This window comes from Oncorhynchus nerka, unplaced genomic scaffold, assembly GCF_034236695.1.
Source record: "Oncorhynchus nerka isolate Pitt River unplaced genomic scaffold, Oner_Uvic_2.0 unplaced_scaffold_1265, whole genome shotgun sequence".
NCBI lineage: Eukaryota > Metazoa > Chordata > Actinopteri > Salmoniformes > Salmonidae > Oncorhynchus > Oncorhynchus nerka.
The window spans coordinates 1-19,146 of record NW_027040079.1 but is presented as its reverse complement, the minus strand read 5'-3'; the positions used below and the strand labels follow the sequence as shown (position 1 = coordinate 19,146).

General features: G+C 45.2%; 1 non-coding gene and 1 pseudogene across 1 annotated transcript; both read left to right on the top strand.

The window, feature by feature from the left end:
- Positions 1-2,375, top strand: part of LOC135569009 (FERM, ARHGEF and pleckstrin domain-containing protein 1-like) — a 96,891-nt pseudogene extending 94,516 nt beyond the window's left edge.
- Positions 2,376-9,106: 6,731 nt separating this feature from the next.
- trnai-aau (transfer RNA isoleucine (anticodon AAU)) lies at positions 9,107-9,180 on the top strand. Its single transcript has one exon. It is a non-coding gene; the product is annotated as a tRNA-Ile (tRNA).
- The last annotated feature ends 9,966 nt before the right edge of the window (positions 9,181-19,146 follow it).

Genomic DNA, 19,146 nt, shown 5'->3' with positions numbered 1-19,146 from the left:
ATATAGAACAGAATATTGAATAAAGGAGTTCTCTTTATATAGAACAGAATATTGAATAAAGGAGTTCTCTTTATAGTGAACAGAATATTGAATAAGGAGATACAGAACAATATTGAATAAAGGAGTTCTCCATATAGAACAGAATATTGAATAAAGGAGTCCTTTATATAGAACAGAATATTGAATAAAGGAGTTCTCTTTATAGAACAGAATATTGAATAAAGGAGTCCTCCATATAGAAACAGAATATTGAATAAAGGAGTTCTCCATATAGAACAGAATATTGGAATAAAGGAGTCCTCCATATAGAAACAGAATATTGAATAAAGGAGTTCTCCATATAGAACAGAATATTGAATAAAGGAGTCCTCCATATAGAACAGAATATTGAATAAAGGAGTTCTCTTTATAGTGAACAGAATATTGAATAAAGGAGTCCTCCATATAGAACAGAATATTGAATAAAGGAGTTCTCCATATAGAACAGTACTGGTCCTGACCCTAACCCTACAGTACTCTCCCTGGTCCTGACTCCTAACCCTACAGTACTTCCCTTGGTCCTGACCCTAACCCTACAGTACTCTCCCCTGGTCCTGACCCTAACCCTACAGTACTCTCCCTGGTCCTGACCCTAACCTACAGTACTCTCCCCTGGTCCTGACCCTAACCCTACAGTACTCTCCCTGGTCCTGGCCCTAACCCTACAGTACTCTCCCTGGTCCTGACCCTAACCCTACAGTACTCTCCCTTGGTCCTGACCCTAACCCTACAGTACTCTCCCTTGGTCCTGACCCTAACCCTACAGTACTCTCCCTGGTCCTGACCCCTAACCCTACAGTACTCTCCCTGGTACTAACCCTCCCTTGGTCCTGACCCTAACCCTACAGTACTCCCCTGGTCCTGACCCTAACCCTACAGTACTCCCCTGGTCAGGACCTGTGACCCTAACCCTACAGTACTCTCCCTGGTCCTGACCCTAACCCTACAGTACTCTCCCCTGGCCCTGACCTCTGACCCCTACAGTACTTCCCTGGCCCTGACTTCTTACCCTACAGTACTCTCCCCTGGTCCTGACCTGTGACCCTAATCCTACAGTACTCTCCCCTGGTCCTGACCCTAACCCTACAGTACTCTCCCCTGGTCCTGACCCTAACCCTACAGTACACTCCCCTGGTCCTGACCTGTGACCCTAACCCTACAGTACTCTCCCCTGGTATTGACCTCTGAACCCTAACCCTACAGTACTCTCTCCTGGTATTGACCTCTGACCCTAACCCTACAGTACTCTCCCCTGGTCCTGACCTCTGACCCTAAAGTACTCTCCCCTGGTATTGACCTCTGACCCTAACCCTACAGTACTCATCTTGGAAAGTATTCAGACCCCTTGACTTTTCCCCCACACCGTTGCATTACAGCCTCATTGTAAAATGGGTTAAATCATTTTTATCCCCTTCAATCTACACACAATACCCCATAATGACATCACAATACCCCATAATGACATCTCAATACCCCATAATGACATCTCAATACCCCATAATGACATGACAATACCCCATAATGACATCACAATACCCCATAATGACATCACAATACCCCATAATGACATCTCAATACCCCATAATGACATCTCAATACCCCATAATGACATCTCAATACCCCATAATGACATCACAATACCCCATTCCTCTCTGCAGATCCTCTCAAGCTCTGTCAGGTTGATGGGGAGCGTCGCTGCACAGCTATTTTCAGGTCTTTCCAGAGATGTTCGATCGGGTTCAAGTCCGGGCTCTGGCTGGGCCACTCAAGGACATTCGGAGACTTGTCCCAAAGCCACTCTTGCATTGTCTTGGCTGTGTGCTTAGCGTAGTTGTCCTTCCCCCCCAGGCGGTGGTCGTGAGCGCTCTGGAGCAGGTTTTCATCAAGGATCTTTCTGTACTTTGCTCCATTAATCTTTCTCTCGATCCTGACTAGTCTCCCAGTCTCTGCCGCTGACAAACATCCCCACAGCATGATGCTGCCACCACCATGCTTCACCGTAGGGATGGTGCCAGGTTTCCTCTAGACATGATGCTGCCACCACCATGCTTCACCGTAGGGATGGTGCCAGGTTTCCTCTAGACGTGACACACTGCATTCAGGCCACAGAGTTCAATCTTGGTTTCATCAGATCAGAGAATCTTGTATCTCATGGTCTGAGGGTCCTTTAGGTGCCTTTTGGAAAACTCCAAGCAGGCTGTGCCTTTTACTGAAGAGTGGCTTCCATCTGGCCACTCCACCAGAAAGGCCTGATTGGTGGAGTGCTGCAGAGATGATTGTCCTTCTGGAAGGCTCTCCCATCTCCACAGAGGAACTCTGGGGCCCTGTCAGAGTGACCCTTGGGTTCTTGGTCTCCTCCCTGACCTGGCCCTTCTGCTAAGGCTCTCCCATCTCCACAGAGGAACTCTGGGGCCCTGTCAGAGTGACCCTTGGGTTCTTGTTCTCCTCCCTGACCTGGCCCTTCTGGAAGGCTCTCCCATCTCCACAGAGGAACTCTGGGGCCCTGTCAGAGTGACCCTTGGGTTCTTGGTCTCCTCCCTGACCAAGGCCCTTTTACCCCGGTTGCTCAGTTTGGCCAGGCGGCCAGCTCTAGGAAGAGTCTTGGTGGTTCCAAACGTGTTCCATTTAAGAATGATGGAGACCACTGTGTTCTTGGGGACCTTCAATGCTGCAGAATGATGGAGACCACTGTGTTCTTGGGGACCTTCAATGCTGCAGAATGATGGAGACCACTGTGTTCTTGGGGACCCTTCAATGCTGCAGAATGATGGAGGCCACTGTGTTCTTGGGGACCTTCAATGCTGCAGAATGATGGAGACCACTGTGTTCTTGGGGACCCTTCAATGCTGCAGAATGATGGAGGCCACTGTGTTCTTGGGGACCCTTCAATGCTGCAGAATGATGGAGGCCACTGTGTTCTTGGGGACCCTTCAATGCTGCAGAATGATGGAGACCACTGTGTTCTTGGGGACTTTCCAATGCTCCTGACATTTTTTGGTACACTATCCCAGATTGGTGCCTCGACACAATCCTGTCTCTGAGCTCAACAGACAATTCCTTTTTCCAAATAATGTTCAATCAATTGAATTTAACACAAGTGGACTCCAATCAAGTTGTAGAAACGTCTCAAGGATGATCAATGGAAACAGGACGCACCTGAGCTCAATTTCGAGTCTCATAGCAAAAGGGTCTGAATACTTATGTAAATAAGGTATTTCTGTTTTTTTTATTTTCATAAATTAGCAAACATGTCTAAAAACCTGTTTTTGCTTTGTCATTATGGGGTATTGTGTAGATTGATGAGGAAAACAATGTAATTTAATCCATTTTAGAATAAAGGCTGTAATGTAACAAAATGTTGAAAAAGTGAAGGGGTCTGAATCCTTTCCAAATGCTTTGTACATAGCAACATTATTTTGACTAGTTATTCACAGTGTATTTATTCCTTGTGTCCCATTTCAATGATTTATTGTTGTAATCTTTATCTGCTTTGTTGGAAAAGGATCCGTGAGTGATCATTTCACCGTTAGTCTACACCTGTTGTTTACCAAGCATGTGACAAATAAACATTACATTTTTCAGTCATTCCATTTCCGATTTGGTAAGAGAATTACGAGTTTTAAATCACTTAATTCATTAGCAAAGTTGATATGAGTAAAAACACTTAAGTAATGGGTGGGTCTACCTTCACTTGTTAATTTGTGAACTTTCATTATCCTTCCTCCTCACGAGGGAGAGAAATGAGAAAATATCTTAAAGACGGAGGTTTTTTGGTAACGGAATTACAAGACAATGTTTCTTAACTTACATAAGGCAAATCATTTGATATTAGTTGGCAATTTTGTGTTTTGATGTATTTCTTATACATTTTAGGACTTTCTGCTAGACGTTGTTCAAGACCCCTTTTTCATCTGACCAGAAATCAAAGCCTTTGCTTATTCCTCATTGTTATGATGGAAAACGGTTGGAAAATGTATATATAGAGCTTAATTAAAAAAAATATTTATAGACAAAGCTTTCATTTGACACCCAATTCGACACGCTCCTATGAACTTTACATTTTGGTGCTCATGGGTAATTATAGAAGGAAATGCCCTTAGCCTGTTCCACCTCTCAGAAACCAACACACAACACTCAGCTCATGGGAAATACTGGTCTACTGTAGGCTAGATATGACGCACGCTAGATATATCACTCACATTGCGATTTACAAACATATGACTTGGCAACCAGCTGTATTCAAGTACAGATGTGAACAGGTCACATTTCAGGAATAGATGTCAGTCAGTGAGCTGTTTTTGGTTAAAATCTTCAGCCTAGCTTAGAGAGTCCTCTGTTTTCCAATGCTTTAGCCTAGCTTAGAGAGTCCTCTGTTTTCCATTGCTTTAGCCTAGCTTAGAGAGTCCTCTGTTTTCCATTGCTTTAGTCTTTAGCCTAGCTCAGAGAATCCTCTGTTTTCCATTGCTTTAGTCTTTAGCCTAGCTCAGAGGATCCTGTTTCCAGTGCTTTAGTCTTTAGCCTAGCTCAGAGAATCCTCTGTTTTCCATTGCTTTAGCCTAGCTCAGAGAATCCTCTGTTTTCCATTGCTTTAGCCTAGTTTAGAGAGTCCTCTGTTTTCCAGTGCTTAGTCTTTAGCCTAGCTTAGAGAATCGTCTGTTTTCCATTGCTTTAGCCTAGGGCTCAGAGAATTCTCTGTTTTCCATTGCTTTTTAGTCTTTAGCCTAGCTCAGAGAATCCTGTTTCCAGTGCTTTAGTCTTTAGCCTAGCTTAGAGAATCCTCTGTTTTCCATTGCTTTAGCCTAGCTCAGAGAATCCTGTTTCCAGTGCTTTAGTCTTTAGCCTAGCTCAGAGAATCCTCTGTTTTCCATTGCTTTAGCCTAGCTCAGAGAATCCTCTGTTTTCCATTGGTTTAGCCTAGCTCAGAGAATCCTGTTTCCAGTGCTTTAGTCTTTAGCCTAGCTTAGAAAATCCTCTGTTTTCCATTGCTTTAGCCTAGCTCAGAGAATCCTGTTTTCCATTGCTTTAGTCTTTAGCCTAGCTCAGAGAATCCCCTGTTTTCCAGTGCTTTAGTCTTTAGCCTAGCTTAGAGAGTCCTCTGTTTTCCATTGCTTTAGCCTAGCTCAGAGAATCCTCTGTTTTCCATTGCTTTAGTCTTTAGCCTAGCTTAGAGAGTCCCCTGTTTTCCAGTGCTTTAGTCTTTAGCCTAGCTCAGAGAATCCCCTGTTTTCCATTGCTTTAGTCTTTAGCCTAGCTCAGAGGATCCTCTGTTTTCCATTGCTTTAGTCTAGCTCAGAGGATCCTCTGTTTTCCATTGCTTTAGTCTTTAGCCTAGCTCAGAGAATCCCCTGTTTTCCATTGCTTTAGTCTTTAGCCTAGCTCAGAGAATCCTGTTTCCAGTGCTTTAGTCTTTAGCCTAGCTCAGAGGATCCTCTGTTTTCCATTGCTTTAGTCTAGCTCAGAGGATCCTCTGTTTTCCATTGCTTTAGTCTGTAGCCCAGCTCAGAGAATCCCCTGTTTTCCAGTGCTTTAGTCTTTAGCCTAGCTCAGAGAATCCTCTGTTTTCCAGTGCTTTAGCCTAGCTCAGAGAATCCCTCTGTTTTCCAGTGCTTTAGTCTTAGCCTAGCTCAGAGAATCCTCTGTTTTCCAGTGCTTTAGTCTTTAGCCTAGCTCAAAGGATCCTCTGTTTTCCATTGCTTTAGCCTAGCTCAGAGAATCCTCTGTTTTCCAGTGCTTTAGTCTTTAGCCTAGCTCAAATGATCCTCTGTTTTCCATTGCTTTAGCCTAGCTCAGAGGATCCCCTGTTTTCCAGTGCTTTAGTCTTTAGCCTAGCTCAGAGAGTCCTCTGTTTTCCATTGCTTTAGTCTTAAGCCTAGCTTAGAGAGTCCTCTGTTTTCCATTGCTTTAGTCTTTAGCCTAGCTTAGCGAATTCTCTGTTTTCCATTGCTTTAGTCTTTAGCCTAGCTCAGAGAATCCCCTGTTTTCCATTGCTTTAGTCTTTAGCCTAGCTCAGAGAATCCCGTTTTCCATTGCTTTAGTCTTTAGCCTAGCTCAGAGAATCCCGTTTTCCATTGCTTTAATCTTTAGCCTACCTTAGAGAGTCCCCTGTTTTCCAGTGCTTTCGTCTTTAGCCTAGCTTAGAGAGTCCTCTGTTTTCCATTGCTTTAGTCTTTAGCCTAGCTCAGAGGATGCCCTGTTTTCCATTGCTTTAATCTTTAGCCTACCTTAGAGAGTCCTCTGTTTTCCATTGCTTTAGCCTAGCTCAGAGAATCCCCTGTTTTCCAGTGCTTTAGTCTTTAGCCTAGCTTAGAGAGTCCCCTGTTTTCCATTGCTTTAGTCTTTAGCCTAGCTCAGAGAATCCCGTTTTCCATTGCTTTAGCCTAGCTCAGAGAATCCCGTTTTCCATTGCTTTAGTCTTTAGCCTAGCTCAGAGAGTCCTCTGTTTTCCATTGCTTTAGTCTAGCTCAGAGAGTCCTCTGTTTTCCATTGCTTTAGTCTGTAGCCTAGCTCAGAGAGTCCTCTGTTTTCCAGTGCTTTCGTCTTTAGCCTAGCTTAGAGTCCTCTGTTTTCCATTGCTTTAGTCTGTAGCCTAGCTCAGAGAGTCCTCTGTTTTCCATTGCTTTAGTCTTTAGTCTAGCTTAGAGAGACCTCTGTTTTCCATTGCTTTAGTCTAATCATAGCAGAAACACTCCGTTGTTGATTGAACCTCTCTCAAAACACTGCTGTTTGTGTGCTGGAACTTTGCTGGACCTAAGATCAACTGAATGACTCCAACTGTGTCCATATGCTCATCATTGCATAATACTAGGTCAATTTGAGTCATTAAAAAAATATTATAGTCACAAAATTATGTTTGTTCCTTTTAGTCATCAGTATGGGGTAGCCCCAATGTGACTCCTAGGATAATTTAGTGTTAAATATTGTACTAGCCTATTATTGGACATGCAGAATGAACTAAGGGAATTCACTGTCTCTCTCTATGGGCAGCATGCTGTGCTTATGGTGCATGTCTTTAGTATTGTTGACATCAGGTGAGGGCTAGCTTCAGTATATAACACTATGGCTTTAGTATTGTTGACATCAGGTGAGGGCTAGCTTCAGTATATAACACTATGGTGCATGTCTTTAGTATAGTTGACATCAGGTGAGGGCTAGCTTCAGTATATAACACTATGGTGCATGTCTTTAGTATAGTTGACATCAGGTGAGGGCTAGCTTCAGTATATAACACTATGGTGCATGTCTTTAGTATTGTTAACACCAGGTGAGGGCTAGCTTCAGTATATAACACTATGGTGCATGTCTTTAGTATTGTTAACATCAGGTGAGGGCTAGCTTCAGTATATAACACTATGGTGCATGTCTTTAGTATTGTTGACACCAGGTGAGGGCTAGCTTCAGTATATAACACTATGGCTTTAGTATTGTTGACATCAGGTGAGGACTAGCTTCAGTATATAACACTATGGCTTTAGTATTGTTGACATCAGGTGAGGGCTAGCTTCAGTATATAACACTATGGCTTTAGTATTGTTGACACCAGGTGAGGGCTAGCTTCAGTATATAACACTTTGGTGCATGTCTTTAGTATTGTTAACAGCAGGTGAGGGCTAGCTTCAGTATATAACACTATGGCTTTAGTATTGTTGACATCAGGTAACAGCAGGTGAGGGCTAGCTTCAGTATATAACACGTTGGTAAGGTGTACTTTAACTAGCTACTTGACATGAGGTGAAAACAGCATACCTGCATCCCTGGCAGGCTACTCTGAACCGGAGAGTGAGCCATGTCGCCTGTCGACAGTCTGACCAGCTATAACAGCTAACACAACGCAGCAGGTCGGTCCGACGGGGGATGGCGTCGAGCGTCCTTATCGATGCATCTTGCGTCCTTATCGATGCGTCCTTATCAATGCGTCTTGCGTCCTTATCGATGCGTCCTTATCAATGCGTCTTGCGTCCTTATCGATGCGTCCTGTGAATCCTTCCCCAACAAGCGCCGTACAAAGTTAAAACATGTCGACTCGGCCACGAAAATCTTGTGGTATTAGCAAGCTACTTAGTATCTACCCCTGACTAGCTGCACAGTGACAACAAATCTACCAGGAAAACAAATCAACCAGGAAAACAAATAGCTGCACAATGACAACAAATCTACCAGGAAAACAAATAGCTGCACAATGACAACAAATCTACCAGGAAAACAAATAGCTGCACCATGACAACAAATCAACCAGGAAAACAAATAGCTGCACAATGACAACAAATCAACCAGGAAAACAAATAGCTGCACAATGACAACAAATCAACCAGGAAAACAAATAGCTGCACAATGACAACAAATCAACCAGGAAAACAAATAGCTGCACAATGACAACAAATCTACCAGGAAAACAAATAGCTGCACAATGACAACAAATCTACCAGGAAAACAAATAACTAGCTGACAACGTAAGCTGGACCGAACTAGTGAACGGTTTCAATGTATAATTTTTTTTACCGTAAAGTTAATTCACGATCTAATATCACTGATTATCTATCGGACTACTGGCTGTCACGTCGTTATGTCCTGTATCCGACGGGTCCTTCATCCCGCAGCCAGAAAACAACATATTTGGTCCTGCGTCTCGCAAACATAACCCCAAATTCAATAGATATGAAACGCTCCGATCTTGTAATCGTTTTGGCTAACTTAAAATCCCCAAAATGGCCATTTACACGCTGTCAACTATACATATTAGCTGTGTTTTGTTCCTCATTTTCCTCCTGTCCTTATCCACCATCTTGTCAGTGCTGTCGCAACTGGCGGATCCATATCGACGCTAAGCAGAGCGTTGGAAGCGCCCGACGTGGGAACGGAGCAGAGAGCTCAAACAACACCGTTCACGACATCATGATAAGCATCATATATATATATAGTTTAGTTTATATATATATCATGATATTTTGTAACTGTTTGGAGAATACGTTGAAATCTAGATGAGCAGATAATGCTATTGTAGGGTTTATAAAAAGCAAACGGGTTGTTTTTCACCGGATAAAAGACTAAATGTGTTCTGCTGTGTTCACTTGGCCGGTTAGCTCAGTTGGTTAGAGCGTCGTGCTAATAACGCGAAGGTCGCGGGTTCGATACCCGTACTGGCCATGACACTCTTTTTTTGTGACTGTTTGAAGAGGCTGTGTTTTTATTTACTCGTCTCTCTAGATAAAGTTGGACTTCTTCTCTTCTACTCTATTGGTCCCATATGATATGGGTCTATTATAGTGGTTGACTTTGAACTGGCCCAACTATGGTCATGCTTATGGGAAGCCACTATGTGGTACTATTGCTCCTACTCTAGAGGCCTGATACAAAGGACACCAGCTGAGTTGTAGTGCAGTTACGACTGTAATAAACTCAATGGAAGTCTGAGTAACGCAGTGTTTGTTAGCCGTCAGTCAATCGAGCCGATATGGCGACCAGGAAGAATCTGTGTTTTAGAGCCGCTTCTCCTTTCTGAAACGTTAAAATGCTTCAAATCAGCGCAGTTGGATCGTAAAGGAATGCACCTCGGTCAACACACTGTTGGAAAATATACACGTGGACAAATCTCTCCCAAATCGGAAGGAAAAAGGGTAAGAAAGGAACGGGCGTCTTTTATGTCTTTTAGGTTACCTGAGCACCCTAACCGTGTCGGCTAGATGGTAGACAGCCGTACTATTTTAAATGCAAGTGGAAAACCAATGTCAATCATGTCCTGTATTTTTCCTTTAACTCTAATTGCTACGGTTTGCCAGTTAATTCTCTCTCTCCATTGAAGTGTCTGAATTTACAGATGTACTCCAGTTGGAATATAATGTGTGTGTTATATAAGGTCCTCGTCCAACAGGGTCATAGTGAATAGCCACATTATCCAAGACAGGGGTAGCCTATAAAGTAATCTTTGTTTTAGCTTTGGCTAACACCATGTGTTCGCAGTATGAGTTGATGGGTTTTCGCCTTGATCATTACTCAGTTCCCGTTACACATAAGAGTCCGTAGAAGTAACATTACCTCTCAAACTCGAGAAGACATCCTGCCTTCTCCCTACACTTCTCAGCTTCGCCCAGGACTGTTTCACGTCAACTACAATCCCGACTTTTTAAAATGTTTTGAAACGTCAATAATCATTTAGAAACGCCAATCATAGCTTGCTTTATGGCTTTTCGAAACATCAGCAAGAAAGAATCGTTCAAAATGAAAATATATACTGTAACAGTTTCTGCACAGATTTATACGGCCCCAATCCGAGGAAACTACACTTCCACTACACTTCCCCTTTACTACCAGGTGTTCAGAGCATGATAGATAGCTAATTAACACTGGTGGACCGTCTTGTCTTCTGTAAACAAGCTCTGCTACAGTGTAGTTTAGTAGGATGGAGGCTGTATGGGTCTGTAACTACTACAGTGTAGTTTAGTAGGATGGAGGCTCCATAGCTGTATGGATCTGTAACTACTACAGTGTAGTTTAGTAGGATGGAGGCTGTATGGGTCTGTAACTACTACAGTGTAGTTTAGTAGGATGGAGGCTGTATGGGTCTGTAACTACTACAGTGTAGTTTAGTAGGATGGAGGCTGTATGGATCTGTAACTACTACAGTGTAGTTTAGTAGAATGGAGGCTGTATGGATCTGTAACTACTACAGTGTAGTTTAGTAGGATGGAGGCTGTATGGGTCTGTAACTACTACAGTGTAGTTTAGTAGGATGGAGGCTGTATGGGTCTGTAACTACTACAGTGTAGTTTAGTAGGATGGAGGCTGTATGGATCTGTAACTATTACAGTGTAGTTTAGTAGGATGGAGGCTGTATGGATCTGTAACTATTACAGTGTAGTTTAGTAGGATGGAGGCTCCATAGCTGTATGGGTCTGTAACTACTACAGTGTAGTTTAGTAGGATGGAGGCTGTATGGGTCTGTAACTACTACAGTGTAGTTTAGTAGGATGGAGGCTGTATGGATCTGTAACTACTACAGTGTAGTTTAGTAGGATGGAGGCTGTATGGGTCTGTAACTACTACAGTGTAGTTTAGTAGGATGGAGGCTGTATGGATCTGTAACTACTACAGTGTAGTTTAGTAGGATGGAGGCTGTATGGGTCTGTAACTACTACAGTGTAGTTTAGTAGGATGGAGGCTGTATGGGTCTGTAACTACTACAGTGTAGTTTAGTAGGATGGAGGCTGTATGGATCTGTAACTATTACAGTGTAGTTTAGTAGGATGGAGGCTGTATGGATCTGTATCTACTACAGTGTAGTTTAGTAGGATGGAGGCTGTATGGGTCTGTAACTACTACAGTGTAGTTTAGTAGGATGGAGGCTGTATGGATCTGTAACTACTACAGTGTAGTTTAGTAGGATGGAGGCTGTATGGGTCTGTAACTACTACAGTGTAGTTTAGTAGGATGGAGGCTGTATGGATCTGTAACTACTACAGTGTAGTTTAGTAGGATGGAGGCTCCATAGCTGTATGGGTCTGTAACTACTACAGTGTAGTTTAGTAGGATGATGGCTCCATAGCTGTATGGATCTGTAACTACTACAGTGTAGTTTAGTAGGATGGAGGCTCCATAGCTGTATGGGTCTGTAACTACTACAGTGTAGTTTAGTAGGATGGAGGCTCCATAGCTGTATGGGTCTGTAACTACTACAGTGTAGTTTAGTAGGATGGAGGCTGTATGGATCTGTAACTACTACAGTGTAGTTTAGTAGGATGGAGGCTGTATGGGTCTGTAACTACTACAGTGTAGTTTAGTAGGATGGAGGCTGTATGGATCTGTAACTACTACAGTTTAGTAGGATGGAGGCTGTATGGATCTGTAACTACTACAGTGTAGTTTAGTAGGATGGAGGCTGTATGGATCTGTAACTACTACAGTTTAGTAGGATGGAGGCTGTATGGATCTGTAACTACTACAGTGTAGTTTAGTAGGATGGAGGCTGTATGGGTCTGTAACTACTACAGTGTAGTTTAGTAGGATGGAGGCTCCATAGCTGTATGGATCTGTAACTACTACAGTGTAGTTTAGTAGGATGGAGTCTGTATGGGTCTGTAACTACTACAGTGTAGTTTAGTAGGATGGAGGCTGTATGGGTCTGTAACTACTACAGTGTAGTTTAGTAGGATGGAGGCTGTATGGGTCTGTAACTACTACAGTGTAGTTTAGTAGGATGGAGGCTATGTGGGTCTGTAACTACTACAGTGTAGTTTAGTAGATGGAGGCTATATGGTCTGTAACTACTACAGTGTAGTTTAGTAGGATGGAGGCTCTATAGCTGTATGGATCTGTAACTACACAGTGTGTTTAGTAGGATGGAGGCTGTATGGATCTGTAACTGCTACAGTGTAGTTTAGTAGGATGGAGGCTGTATGGATCTGTAACTACTGGCAGTGTAGTTTAGTAGGATGGGCTCCATAGCTGTATGGATCTGTAACTACTACAGTGTAGTTTAGGCAGGATGGAGGCTGTATGGATCTGTAACTACTACAGTGTAGTTTTAGTAGGATGGAGGCTCTATAGCTGTATGGGTCTGTAACTACTGGTGTAGTTTAGTAGGATGGAGGCTGTATGGGTCTGTAACTACTACAGTGTAGTTTAGTAGGATGGAGGCTGTATGGATCTGTAACTACTACAGTGTAGTTTAGTAGGATGGAGGCTCCATAGCTGTATGGATCTGTAACTATTACAGTGTAGTTTAGTAGGATGGAGGCTGTATGGGTCTGTAACTACTACAGTGTAGTTTAGTAGGATGGAGGCTGTATGGGTCTGTAACTACTACAGTGTAGTTTAGTAGGATGGAGGCTGTATGGATCTGTAACTACTACAGTGTAGTTTAGTAGGATGGAGGCTGTATGGGTCTGTAACTACTACAGTGTAGTTTAGTAGGATGGAGGCTGTGTGGATCTGTAACTACTACAGTGTAGTTTAGTAGGATGGAGGCTGTATGGGTCTGTAACTACTACAGTGTAGTTTAGTAGGATGGAGGCTGTATGGATCTATAACTACTACAGTGTAGTTTAGTAGGATGGAGGCTCCATAGCTGTATGGGTCTGTAACTACTACAGTGTAGTTTAGTAGGATGGAGGCTGTATGGATCTGTAACTACTACAGTGTAGTTTAGTAGGATGGAGGCTGTATGGGTCTGTAACTACTACAGTGTAGTTTAGTAGGATGGAGGCTGTATGGATCTGTAACTACTACAGTGTAGTTTAGTAGGATGGAGGCTGTATGGGTCTGTAACTACTACAGTGTAGTTTAGTAGGATGGAGGCTCTATAGCTGTATGGATCTGTAACTGTCTCTCTCTCTCTATGTCTCTCTGTCTCTCTCTCTCTGTCTCTCTGTCTCTCTCTCTCTCTCCCTCCCTCTCTCTCAATGTGTTTAAGGTGCTGTGCCTCTCCCTCCCTCTCTCTCAATGTGTTTATGGTGCTGTGCCTGTCCCTCCCTCCCTCTCTCTCAATGTGTTTATGGTGCTGTGCCTGTCCCTCCCTCTCTCTCTCTCAATGTGTTTATGGTGCTGTGCCTGTCCCTCCCTCCCTCTCTCTCAATGTGTTTAAGGTGCTGTGCCTGTCCCTCCCTCTCTCTCAATTCAAAGGGCTTTATTGGCATGGGAAACATGTATATGTTGCCAAAGCGAGTGAAATAGATAATGAACAGAGGTGAAATAAACATATCCCAGTAAACATTCCACTCACAAAAGTACCAAAACAATAAACACATTTCAAACTTCATATTATGTTCAAATGGTTAAAGTGTAAAAGGGAAAATAAATAAACATAAATATGGGTTGTATTTATAATGGTGTTTGTTCTTCACTGGTTGCCCCTTTCTTGTGGCAACAGGTCACAAATCTTGCTGCTGTGATGGCACATTGTGGTATTTCACCCAGTAGATATGGGAGTTTATCAAGATTGGGTTTGTTTTCGAATTCTTTGTGGATCTGTGTAATCTGAGGGAAATATGTGTCTCTAATATGGTCATACATTGGGCAGGAGGTTAGGAAGTGCAGCTCACTTTCCACCTCATTTTGTGGGCAGTGTGCACATAGCCTGCGTGGTTTTGAATGAGTGGTGTAGTGGTTTTGCTGCTCTGAATGCCCGGTGTAGTGGTTTTGCTGCTCTGAATGCCCGGTCTAGTGGTTTTGCTGCTCTGAATGCCCGGTGTAGTGGTTTAGCTGCTCTGAATGCGTGGTGTAGTGGTTTAGCTGCTCTGAATGCGTGGTGTAGTGGTTTAGCTGCTCTGAATGCCCGGTGTAGTGGTTTAGCTGCTCTGAATGCCCGGTGTAGTGGTTTAGCTTCTCTGAATGCCCGGTGTAGTGGTTTAGCTGCTCTGAAGGCCCGGTGTAGTGGTTTAGCTGCTCTGAATGCCCGGTGTAGTGGTTTAGCTGCTCTGAATGACCAGTGTAGTGGTTTAGCTGCTCTGAATGCCCGGTGTAGTGGTTTAGCTGCTCTGAATTCCCGGTGTAGTGGTTTTGCTGCTCTGAATGCCCGGTGTAGTGGTTTTGCTGCTCTGAAGGACCGATGTAGTGGTTTTGCTGCTCTGAAGGACCGATGTAGTGGTTTTGCTGCTCTGAAGGCCCGGTGTAGTGGTTTAGCTGCTCTGAAGGCCCGATGTAGTGGTTTAGCTGCTCTGAAGGCCCGGTGTAGTGGTTTTGCTGCTCTGAAGGCCCGGTGTAGTGGTTTTGCTGCTCTGAATGCGTGGTGTAGTGGTTTTGCTGCTCTGAATGCCCGATGTAGTGGTTTAGCTGCTCTGAAGGCCCGATGTAGTGGTTTAGCTGCTCTGAAGGCCCGGTGTAGTGGTTTTGCTGCTCTGAAAGCCCGGTGTAGTGGTTTTGCTGCTCTGAATGCGTGGTGTAGTGGTTTTGCTGCTCTGAATGCCCGATGTAGTGGTTTAGCTGCTCTGAAGGCCCGGTGTAGTGGTTTAGCTGCTCTGAATGCCCGGTGTAGTGGTTTAGCTGCTCTGAAGGCCCGGTGTAGTGGTTTTGCTGCTCTGAAGGCCCGGTGTAGTGGTTTTGCTGCTCTGAAGGCCCGGTGTAGTGGTTTTGCTGCTCTGAATGCGTGGTGTAGTGGTTTTGCTGCTCTCAAGGCCCGGTGTAGTGGTTTTGCTGCTCTGAATGCGTGGTGTAGTGGTTTTGCTGCTCTGAAGGACCGATGTAGTGGTTTTGCTGCTCTGAAGGACCAATGTAGTGGTTTTGCTGCTCTGAAGGACCGATGTAGTGGTTTTGCTGCTCTGAATGCCCGATGTAGTGGTTTTGCTGCTCTGAATGCCCGATGTAGTGGTTTTGCTGCTCTGAATGCCCGGTGTAGTGGTTTTGCTGCTCTGAATGCCCGGTGTAGTGGTTTTGCTGCTCTGAATGCCCGGTGTAGTGGTTTTGCTGCTCTGAATGCCCGGTGTAGTGGTTTTGTGCTGTTCCCTATGGATGGTTTTGACCAGGACCCATAGGGAATAGGGTGCCATTTTGGAGGCTTTGGACCAGGACCCATAGGGAATAGGGTGCCAGTTTGGAGGCTTTTGACCAGGGCCCATAGGGAATAGAGTGCCATTTTGGATCCTTTTGACCAGGGCCCATAGGGAATAGGGTGCCATTTTGGATCCTTTTGACCAGGGTCCATAGGGAATAGGGTGCCATTTTGGATCCTTTTGACCAGGGTTCTACTGTAGCTGAAATACTGACTTATCTCTGGGGATCTACTGTAGCTGAAATACTGACTTATCTCCGGGGATCTACTGTAGCTGAAATACTGACTTATCCCTGGGGATCTACTGTAGCTGAAATATTGACTTATCTCTGGGGATCTACTGTAGCTGAAATACTGACTTATCTCTGGGGATCTACTGTAGCTGAAATACCGACTTATCTCTGGGGATCTACTGTAGCTGAAATACCGACTTATCTCTGGGGATCTACTGTAGCTGAAATACCGACTTATCTCTGGGGATCTACTGTAGCTGAAATACTGACTTATCTCTGGGGAACTACTGTAGCTGAAATACTGACTTATCTCTGGGGATCTACTGTAGCTGAAATACTGACTTATCTCTGGGGATCTACTGCTGAAATACTGACTTATCTCTGGGGATCTACTGTAGCTGAAATACTGACTTATCTCTGGGGATCTACTGTAGCTGACATACTGACTTATCTCTGGGGATCTACTGTAGCTGAAATACTGACTTATCTCTGGGGAACTACTGGCTGAAATACCGACTTATCTCTGGGGATCTCTGTAGCTGAAATACCGACTTATCTCTGGGGATCTACTGTAGCTGCAATACTGACTTATCTCTGGGGATCTACTGTAGCTGAAATACTGACTTATCTCTGGGATCTACTGTAGCTGACATACTGACTTATCTCTGGGGATCTACTGTAGCTGAAATACTGACTTATCTCTGGGGATCTACTGTAGCTGAAATACTGACTTATCTCTGGGGATCTACTGTAGCTGAAATACTGACTTATCTCTGGGGATCTACTGTAGCTGAAATACCGAAACATCTCTGGGGATCTACTGTAGCTGAAATACTGACTTATCTCTGGGGATCTACTGTAGCTGAAATACTGACTTATCTCTGGGATCTACTGTAGCTGAAATACTGACTTATCTCTGGGGATCTACTGTAGCTGAAATACTGACTTATCTCTACCAGGGATCTACTGTAGCTGACATACTGACTTATCTCTGGGGATCTACTGTAGCTGAAATACTGACTTATCTCTGGGGATCTACTGTAGCTGAAATACTGACTTATCTCTGGGGATCTACTGTAGCTGAAATACCGACTTATCTCTGGGGATCTACTGTAGCTGATATACTGCTATTTTTCTCGGAAGGTCGCATGTTCTGTCGTCTGTCAAATCCCTCAACCTATGATGCTGTCACCTATTTAGTCTTTAGATCAGTCAACAGGAGAATGTTGGAAGGAACTTGTATAGGATGAGATGAATTCAAGCTTGTCATGGTTAGGGTTAGGGTTAGGGTTAGGGGTTAGGGTTAGGTTAGAATTCAGCCCGGTCATGGTTAGGGTTAGGGTGAGATGAATTCAGCCCGGTCATGTCTGATCTGGTCTGGGTTTGATGACCTCACTGCTTTGGAACGTTGTGTTTTGTAGACAGTAAAGTGCTCTCCGTTTGTGTTGTGTTCCAAACATTCAGTCGCACACATGTAGGTAGAGAGAGCGACCGCGCAAACGGATCTCCGTTGGCTCCGTTAGTGTCGACCCCTCCAGGGGGTTGAGGAGCAGGGCTGTGGTTCTGCATCTCCGTTGGCTCAGTTAGTGTCGACCCCTCCAGGGGGCCGATGAGCAGGGCTGTGGTTCTGCATCTCCGTTGGCTCCGTTAGTGTCGACCCCTCCAGGGGGTCGAGGAGCAGGGCTGTGGTTCCGGGATCTCCGTTGGCTCCGTTGAGTGCCGACCCTCCAGGGGGTCGAGGAACAGGGCTGTGGTTCTGCCATCTCCGTTGGCTCCGTTGGTGTCGGCCCTCCAGGGAGTCGAGGAACGAGAACAGGGCTGTGGTTCTGCATCTCAGTTGGCTCGTTGAGTGTCGACCCCTCCAGGGGCCGATGAGCAGGGCTGTGGTTCCGGATCTCCATTGGCTCCGTTAGTGTCGTCCCCTCCAGGGGTCGAGGGGCAGGGGCTGTGGTTCCACATCTCCCTTGGCCACGTTAGTGTCGACCCCTCCAGGGGTCGAGGAGCAGGGTCGAGGAGGGGCTGTGGTTCCGGATCTCCGTTGGCTCCGTTAGTGTCGACCCCTCCAGGGGCCGATGAGCAGGGCTGTGGTTCTGCATCTCCGTTGGCTCCGTTAGTGTCGACCTCCAGGGGCGATGAGCAGGGCTGTGGTTCTGCATCTCCGTTAGTGTCGACCCTCCAGGGGGCCGATGAGCAGGCTGTGGTTCTGCATCTCCGTTGGCTCCGTTAGTGTGAGGAGCAGGGCTGTGGTTCTGCATCTCCGTTGGCTCCGTTAGTATGCGACCCCTCCAGGGGGTCGAGGGCAGGGCTGTGGTTCGCTGACGGTGAGGAGAGGATGGCCTGAGGCTGAGGGACAGAGGTATGCTCCGTCTCATCCTTCAACCTCCTTTAATCCCTCTGTGTGTCTGTCTATATCAACGTTACTGTCTGGTTTAGTCTGTCCCAGCTAAAATACCATTGGGTTTTCTAGACTTGTTTCTTCGTCATGGAGTCTAGTGACTCACCTGCAAGCGGGCTGAAATGTTGCTGTGTTAGCTGTTAGGTCACTGACCACCAATGGGGTTCACTCCCTCAGATGAAGTGCTCTCTGATTCAGAAAGAGAAGTCCTCTATCTGGCCTGGTTTAGACAGGGAAGTACTGCATCTGGCCTGGTTTAGACAGGGAAGTACTGCATCTGGCCTGGTTTAGACAGGGAAGTACTGCATCTGGCCTGGTTTAGACAGGGAAGTACTGCATCTGGCCTGGTTTAGACAGGGAAGTCCTCTATCTGGCCTGGTTTAGACAGGGAAGTCCTCTATCTGGCCTGGTTTAGACAGAGAAGTCCTCTATCTGGCCTGGTTTAGACAGAGAAGTCCTCTATCTGGCCTGGTTTAGACAGGGAAGTACTGCATCTGGCCTGGTTTAGATAAGGAAGTACCGCATCTGGCCTGGTTTAGACAGGGAAGTACTGCATCTGGCCTGGTTTAGACAGAGAAGTCCTCTATCTGGCCTGGTTTAGACAGGGAAGTACTGCATCTGGCCTGGTTTAGATAAGGAAGTACTGTATCTGGCCTGTTTCATACTGTTACAGACAGACTGTATCTGACCTGGTTCTCACAGTAATTGTCTGTCCTTTTTTGGGCTGAATACTTATATTCCCATGGCAACCTGTGTCTGTTCTGGAAACAGGCCATGGCCTTGCTGCTCTGGCTGGGTCTCTGTTCTCTGTCTCTGTCCACCCAGGCAGGGAGGGCTGCTTGCTTCCTGAAGCAGGCCATGGCCTTGCTGCTCTGGCTGGGTCTCTGTCTCCTGTCCACCCAGGCAGGGAGGGCTGCTTCCTGAAACAGGCCATGGCCTTGCTGCTCTGGCTGGGTCTCTGTTCTCTGTCTCTGTCCACCCAGGCAGGGAGGGCTGCTTGCTTC